At 37.4% G+C, this 6,799-nt stretch overlaps 1 non-coding gene across 1 annotated transcript; it reads left to right on the top strand.

Moving 5' to 3' along the window:
• Positions 1-5,759: 5,759 nt before the first annotated feature.
• LOC131915780 (U1 spliceosomal RNA) lies at positions 5,760-5,923 on the top strand. The gene has a single exon (XR_009380431.1). It is a non-coding gene; the product is annotated as a U1 spliceosomal RNA (small nuclear RNA).
• Positions 5,924-6,799: the final 876 nt, after the last annotated feature.

Consider the following 6,799-nt stretch of genomic DNA (forward strand, 5'->3'; position numbering starts at 1 on the left):
TTATGATTTTCTGTACTGGTCTCTATCTGTTGCAAAGAGAAGTTTCCTTGATGAGGGGTGAAGATTGCACTTATTATTGGTATAAAGACAAATGTTTACTAATTGTTATTAGGGTTATGCTGATTTAGTAAATTAGTAGTTACAGATTCTCCGACAACAACCATGATTTCACTAGCACTGATTAGCTCAGTAAATTTCTTGTACTAGGCACAATGACCCTTTTGTTGAGCGGGTCTTAAGTCCAATTAGAGAACCATTGGTTACTGTGAATCTATGTGTACTACTACTGCATCTTCAGGGTTATCACATCATGCTGGTCATTGATGTAGTTCTTAGGCATCATACCCGAGTAAGGATTTTGGTCGCCTCTCTCCCTTGGCACCTTGCGTGGCACCTTCTGGTACCATGAAAGTTAGTCCTCATAGAGGGGACATTGAGATCAATTCTAGCTCAGGAGCCTCTGGGCCCTGCTCCTGAAGTTCATGGTGTCTTCACCAATAGGAACCTACCTTCTACCTCTTGGGGATAGCAAAGGCAACATCAAAAGGTTTTATGTTTTAGCAGTTTCTTAGACTGCCCTGAGCAACAACTCACAATAGGGCTTGTCATGTCTGGTACTGGGGTTTCTGTAAGTGTAGCCTTTGGCTCTTGGAGGGAGTGCCATTAGCTCAGATGATTAAAGTTTATTAAAACTATCTATGGATACTTATACACTGACTTACATGTGTTATAGTATTTTTTTTAGGTTAATAGTCAGTAGTTTGATTCTTTGTGGATTTTAAAGCCACCTGTATTGTTATTTTACCTACCTACCTCCTTGTCCTCTGTGTAGTACCCCCTCATCCCTAAGGAGTCCCCCTTTTCCCATTTCTCCAATCAGATCAATTGTATCCTACTTTGTATACCCTCCTTGTACCTTCTACAGAACTAACCCCTCCTGTAACTGGAGTTTTCCTGCCTGGCCCACAGTCAGGACAAATCTCTCTCATCTGCCAGTCCCACAGCCTCTCAGACCCAACCAAGTAAACACAGAGACTTATATTGGTTACAAACTGTATGGCCTTGGCAGGCTTCTTGCTAACTGTTCTTACAGCTTAAATTAATCCATTTCCATTAATCTATACCTTGCCACATGGCTTGTGGCTTACTGGCATCTTCACATGCTGTTTGTCATTGTGGCAGCTGGCAGTGTCTCTCTCACCCAGCTTCCTGTTCTCTCAATTCTCCTCTCTGTTAGTCCCGCCTATACTTCCTGCCTGGCCACTGGCCAATCAATGATTTATTTATTGACCAATCAGCAACACATTTGACATACAGACCATCCCACAGAACCCTCCCTTTCCCTAAGGAGCTTCCTTTTTCCCATTTCCACAATCAGATTCTTGCACCCTGATATTGTGCTTCCTATTGTTACCCAACCCCCATCCTGGCAGTGGTCCCATTTTACTTTCCTGGTTTCTATAGTTACTACAGGCTATGTACTCACATCTGAAGATTTAGAGCTAGGAGCCTCCAATAAGAAAGAACATGCAGTGTTTATCTTTCTGAGTCTGGGTTACTTCACTCAATGTGATCTTTTCCACTTTTAGCCATTTACCTGCAAAGTTCATGATTCCATCTTCCTTTATTGCTGAATAGTATTGCATAGTGCATATGTACCACATTTTCCATATTTATTTGTATGTTGTAGGACATTTAAGTTGTTTCCATTTCCTAGCTATTGTGAACAGAGCAATAATGAGCATGACTGAACAAGTATCTACACAGTAGGATATTAAGTTCTTTGGATATATGCCAAGTAGTGATATATCTGGGTCATATGTTAGATTTATCATTTTGATAATTTTCTACACTGATTTCCATCATGGCTGTACCAGTTTGCAAACTCACTAATAGAGAATGAGGGTTCCCTTTTCCCCACATCCTTTCCAACATTCATTGTTGGTTGTACCATGCTGACTGGGGTAAGATGAAACCTCAAAGTTGTTTTAAGTTATATTTCCCTCATTGCTAGGGATGGTGATATATATATATATATATATATATATATATATATATATATATATATATATATATATATACACACATATATATTCCCATTCTTTTTTCTTCTTTTCAGTATTCAGTCATTTTTTGAATGGGCCATTTGTTTTGGTTTTTGGTTTTCTTTGCCGTTTTGACTCTTTGCTTTTTAAGTTCTTTGTTTATTCTGGATTTTAAACCTCTGTAGGATGGATACTGTAAGTTTTGAGAATCCTTGATAATCCCCTTCTAAAGTGAATTACCTACACACAGTATATCAGCTAAATGAGTTACACCAAATTCACTGGATTATCCATCAGAATTTGTATAAAATTAAAGTGTCATGTGCAAGGGGATACTGTGGAGTTTGGGAAGGAAGAAAGAAAAAAGATTGGACAAGAAGAAGATTGGACGCCATAGCCATCTGGATGAAGCTGGTGGAGTAAGCAGAGGTTAGGAATGTTCAAAAGGCATTTGGAAGAGTAATTAATTGCTCTTGAATAACCTTCAAAACACAAAGGAAAAGCTGCTCATAAGTCTTGTGAGGATAATTATTTGAAGGTGGAACATTCTTGGCAAGATACAGTGTGGAGCAATGTTAAGCAAACAAACAAACAAACAAAAACCAGAATGCCCTAAAGTTAAGATATCACACAAACACACACACACACACACACACACACACACACACACACACACACACAGAAAAGGAAAGAAAGACTGATACTTTCAAGTCACCAAGGATCCTGTGAAATACTGAGATGCAAAAATAGTTTCTAGATATTTTCTAATGTCTCTTCAGGATATTTGCAAGCATTTTATTCAAATCTAAATGACCACAGTCATCCCAGCAGTCAAGAGGACTTAGAGCATGAAAGCAGCTAGCAACTGCAAGATGCAAACAAGAGAACCAGCTACTGCAAGGGGACAGATAAGTCTGTCAGCCTTCCCTTAACTGAGTGGGTGAACTCAAAGCCTGGAAGTAGTTCCCAAGCCTAAATAGATTATGATCACATTATTAATAAGACCTATAGGTAGCAACACCACTCATGGTCTTGAAAACTGCTCTCCTGGGTAAATGTGTTACAAAATGAATGACTTCAGTAACTTTATGTATTGCTCTATATTTATTAGTCTTATGTTCAAATTTATTCTGATGTTCCTGATTCATTTTTGTCTAATGGATAGTAATATTATCTGAAGAAAGTTTTATATGTTATACATTAAAATTATACCTGTACTTTTAAAATATCCACAAATAGCCTAAAAAGGAAACATGTCTGCTTAGTCTCCTTAGCTCAGATTGCTGTAACAAAAGCCATACACTAAATGGCTGAAACCAACAATCATTTAATTTACTTCTCCAGTTCTGGAGTCTGGAATCAAGAGGCCAATATGGTTGGGTTCTTGTAAAGCATCTTTTGGTGATATATAAATAGCTGCCTCCTCGATTTTATCACACAGTGCAAAGAATGAACTCTTGTCACTTCCAACTCTTATAAAGCACTAGTGCCATCAAGGGGGCAGCACCTTCATGACCTTACCTATCTGTGACTACTGCCCAGAGCTCACAGACCTCTTCTGCAAAACCACTAGATGTATTAAGTCATGGGGCTTCAACACAAAAGTCTGAAGGTGTGGGGTCAAATATTTAACCAACGTATATAACACCTTTAAATATAGAGTTAGATTTTTAAACCAAAAATCAAAACAATAATATGCTATACAAATACTTCAAAAGTAAAAAAAAAATTAACTTTAAAAGTAGGATATGAGGTATCTTGCCATGTCCTAAAAAACGTTCAAGAAATGCCTAAAATTCCTGCAAATACTGGATAGAATGAAAAAAGGAGAGCCAAGTTACCATTTAGGTCTTCAGTTAAAGACATGTAGCAGAGCACATACTCACTCAATTACACACATTTCAGAGAACCAGAAGCAGAGGAACGGCTCTCAAGGAGAAAATGACCATCTCCTGCTGCATAATATGAAGAAAATATTAGCATGAAGAAATGTCTGCCACCACCACGATGAAATACTGACACAAGTTACATCTTAGGGTGACTCACTCTCCAGGTAATGTAACATGGATCTGTGCACAGAAGCTCTGAGTATCTGTGCCCATCTTAGCTGCTTATTGAGAACCCTTAGCCTAGACCTGTGAATCACTGGAATAAATGCAGACATTGCCAAAAGAACCCCTGAGAAGCAGATGGTTCAGAAAGCTTCTGTCCAGATGCCAGAACCCCATATGTTTGCCAGTCTGTGTTTCCAGCATGCATCATTATACTTAAAATCATATTTTTCCTTTTGCTGCCATGTTCACTCTAGCATAATTAACAAGGTTCTAATATTTTTCCAGAAAACAAGAAACACCACAGTCTGTTTTCTTGTTTTTATAAAAAGATAAGTGAAAAGTAAGTGTCAGACACCTCCAGATCTCCAACCTAACCAGCAACTTGAGACTATTTTGGGGCTATCATTGTGAAGTGTTTTTGTGAATTTTTATTTTGACAGTGCCATTGTCCCCTCTGGGCTTCCCAGGCTCCTTAGTAAAGGGAGGGATGCTCCCTGGTTCCTTTATGAATCCACAAGTAAATAAAACAGAGTTGTTTACAAAAAGAAACTCATTTTAAATACTTCATTTCCAAAGGCCAGAAAAGTGTATGATTAAGAAGTATATTCTTTACTCGGGAACAATGGTTAGTTTTCTTGAGCCAACAATATTCAAGCTCCAAGGCAATGAAATGTTTGCTGCCATGTCAAAGGCTGAACTTCCATATGTTAACAGTATATGCACCTCCAGTGATCAGCATCATTGGAAGAAATGAACTATTTCCCAAGACCAAGTTGACTGACCACTTTGCAGCTTAGAGACACGATTGCCCAGAACTCAGTCTTCGTAAGGGTTCGTTTCTCTTAGTGACTTGTTTACTTGCTCCAGGCCCAGGTTGCTTACCTGCTCTAGACTCTAATAAACACTATTGGATGTTAAATGCCCAAAAGTTCACAATGCTGTATAAATACATAATGCTCCAGTATATGATTCTGAAGCTGCCAATTATTATAAATAAAATTGTCACATTCCTTCTATACTCTCAGGAATTTGAGAATCATATCTGTGTTGATTCACAGTAGAAGGGAAGCACCCATAAACACTCAACTACTCAACAAAAAAGAAACTAATATTGTTTTCTTTGAATATTCTGCAATTATAGAATGATGTGTTGATTATAATAGTAAATCTGAAACAGCATTGTTGGATTTTTTGTTTGATGTAGGGAGGCAGGATGTTCAGAAAAAAAGATATGTGAATTAGACTCTGCAATTCAAAAGTCAGCATTATAACACTTTAATTACAATTTAATCATCAAATCTGGGAAATATTATTTCAGTCAAAATAAATTTTGAAACTGCTTTTTCTTTTTGCTTTTTTATGGTTTTTGTTTTTTGTTGTTGTTGCCTGTAGCTATCTCAAAAATTGACTGGGGATAGAGGAAAAGAAAGAAGGAGGTTTTGACACAATGGGGTAGATTTGGAAAATTTTTCTCTTTTGAGTAGATAAGATGTTGAGGCAATCCAGACACTGGGCAACATTTAAACGTTTAGTATGTAGAGAACTATTTAATCTGTCTAACATACAGATATTCCTCCTGCATCCAACATTTCATCAAAAACTGAATCCAACCTAAACTTCAAAAAGATTTAGATATGTAAATCACAAATATCCACCATAAAATCTTACCTGGCAGGGGAGATACCATGGTCATGAAGGTGGTTTTCTCAGGGTAAGCCTCATCTATTGCACTCCAGAGGTGCTGACCCCTGAGATGTCCCAAAATGCAGGAAATGGAACTGTGTAATTTGTGGTAATAAAGGACTACATTCACACTCTCCTAATTAAAAAAAATCCACCATAAAGTTGTGTCTTCATAGATAATAGTCATAGACATTTAATTAGATTATAGATAGGTAGATAGAATACATGGATCACATACATCCCTTTAACCTTATGTCTTAGACACCAGTTGTAAATGATTGTTGATATATGTACATAACATGTCTAATATGAAAGGGACTACAAACATATCTCTTGGTAACTTCATGAAATATTCCTGCTACCTCTTTAGATGGGCTCAACAACAACAATTCAGAAATCCTAACCGAACAGAGAGCTAAAGTACAGTAAAGAAATACTTCCTTAAATTCTCATAGGCATCTTCTAATACCATGGTTCTCAGTATGGGACCCCAGAGAGAAGTTGCAGCAGTGGCTGGGAATGTGTTAGGAACTTTAAGGGCGGTGTACAGACCATGAATTTAATGAGCCCCCCAGGTGGTTGCAATGTGCACACGAGTGTGAAAAACCACTGTTCTCAACTGAGCTACAGTTTTGTGTATAGGCTAACTTTTTTTTTAATTTTTACTTTTGAAGTTCTGGGGCCTGAACTCAAGATCTTGCATATGTCGAGTAAAGTCTATGCCATTAAGTGACAACCCTAGCCCTCATATGTACTTTAAATAGACAACTATTTGCATGTGAACCATGACAGTAGAATCTGTAGTTTAAATTTTATCTGACTCAGAAATGTTTATACTTACATTTTTTTAAAACTATGAGAAAAAAATCGGTTGGCCCTATCCCTATACATCCAATAACCACGTCTATATGAAAATCTAAAGCATACTAGATATTTATTGTGATGTCTCTTCCTTGACTTCAACTTTTCCTTTACCACTTTTCTTTAGTTATCTCTCTTGCTGCTATGATAAAACAT

Source organism: Peromyscus eremicus, chromosome 7 (assembly GCF_949786415.1).
Source record: "Peromyscus eremicus chromosome 7, PerEre_H2_v1, whole genome shotgun sequence".
Lineage (NCBI taxonomy): Eukaryota > Metazoa > Chordata > Mammalia > Rodentia > Cricetidae > Peromyscus > Peromyscus eremicus.